The sequence below is a fragment of the Aplysia californica genome, unplaced genomic scaffold (assembly GCF_000002075.1).
Source record: "Aplysia californica isolate F4 #8 unplaced genomic scaffold, AplCal3.0 scaffold00001, whole genome shotgun sequence".
NCBI lineage: Eukaryota > Metazoa > Mollusca > Gastropoda > Aplysiida > Aplysiidae > Aplysia > Aplysia californica.
In genome coordinates, this window is record NW_004797271.1 from 4,343,164 (window position 1) to 4,345,185 (window position 2,022).

Genomic DNA, 2,022 nt, shown 5'->3' on the forward strand with positions numbered 1-2,022 from the left:
AAAAACACAAAAAAAAACCCATAGCTGCAGGGACCCATAGAGATATAAACACGTACACTCTCTCACTCACACACACACGACACACACACACATACACACACATACACACACACACGTACTCACCCCCCCCCCCTCAACATACGCTCCCATGCGAGTACAATGAATACGTTACCGTACAAATACATACACATTTACTTCCTCCCAGACCCTAAACCTATATATACAGCATGTCACCACATTAGAAGCTGCTTTCTCTAGTTCTTACCTCTACTTGACATCCCCCCCCACCTCAATTTTTGGGGGTAATTGTTAGATTCATAAAAGTTTTCATGTGTATGTATGTCTCATTTTATAAGCTACAGTGTTGCTCAATTAAAAGCTTTCTATCGCTTTCTCAAGTTTAATACCTACTCACTTTATTAACCTTTTACAGTTTTGACAATAACACTGCAATGCAAATAAATTTTTTTCTTCAAATATTCCAAGTGGGCAGAGGAAAATTCTTCCCTCTTAGCGCTTATTATCACATGATAAATTCAAACAATGATCACTCATCATCATCATCAAGTGCCAGATCTGCGACAGACATCGGCGATCATGGTTCTCCATTCTCCTTCATTATCCTGATCCTTCCCCTGTCACCCATCTGTACAGGCTCTCCAAGTAAGTACTGGGTTTGCCCCTGCTTCCTTTGCCCCCGATTTTGCCAGTGAGAGCTGGATGTTCAAGGCATTTAATTTTGATGTCTATTCAAGAGTCCCAAAATTACATTTTTGTCTTTCCCTGATTGCTTTTATTAGCGAGCAGCCCAGATAGGCTTCTTCATGCATTACCTCAATCCGCCTTTAAGTTTTAATGTAAATTACAGTGCCTGCTGGAAATCAAATCAAGTGATCAATAGCTTTCAAGCAGTGGCCTAGGTATCAGATTCCGTAATCTTCATGATGTTTTAAATAATACATGTAATAATATTGAAGATATGCTAGACGAATGGCATCACGTACACACACACCCTCTCTCTGTGTCTGTCTGTCTGTCTGTCTGTCTGTCTGTCTGTCTGTCTGTCTGTCTGTCTCTCTCTCTCTCTCTCTCTCTCTCTCTCTCTCTCTCTCTCTCTCTCTCACACACACACACACACACTCACACACACACACACACACACACACACACACACACACACACACACACACACAATCAAGGCATATAATATATATTCAAGGCTAAGGAAAAGTGAGTAACGATCGTAACAGCTGGGACGGGAAGCAAACATTCATTAATACAGTGGACTAGTGTATCTCGTCTATGGCTTAGTCATTGGCAGAATAAATATATGTATTAAAAATGTGATTCCTTTTCCAACCCGCAGTCCCTTGATATTTCTCACAAACCTGCCACCCCCCCCCCCCCCCCCCTCACCCGTCGTCCCCTTACCGATCGCTATGGACACAGTGCCAGTGTCAATTTTGGCTTTGCAAATAAATTACTTAATTTGACTGTTCAAATTGTCACTTTTAAGTTAATGACCATAGTAAATCAGTGTTAAAACTCTCTAAAAGCATGGAGAGTTAATTAATTCCACTACTGCAGCCTTATGTGTGGGCTCTCTTTTTCATGGGATTTTGGTGTTGTAGTTTTCCGGTACCAGTATTTCAACACTTTGTTGACTGCTACGTTGTGTATTCTGATGATTAACTGAGTTGTTTAAAAGGAAGGAGGACACACTGACACATCGAGACAGTGAGTGTTACAGAGAGACCAGAAGAAGAAAAAGAAAGATAGATAGATAAGGGATACGACATGTAACAGTCGAAGTTCACTTGTGTATATAGCTGGTTGAGTACATGAACATAGAGCATCCCGACCTATTGTAAGTTACAATCTGATTCCGGCCACTAGCATGTGTAAAGAGTGCGCTCCTTGAGCCGAGGATTGTAATGAGAGCACACATAAGCACCAACACGGAAGAACAAAGAAGAACCCCTCTGTCGGCTCGCCGATGGGAAAAAAAAAGGTAAAACTACA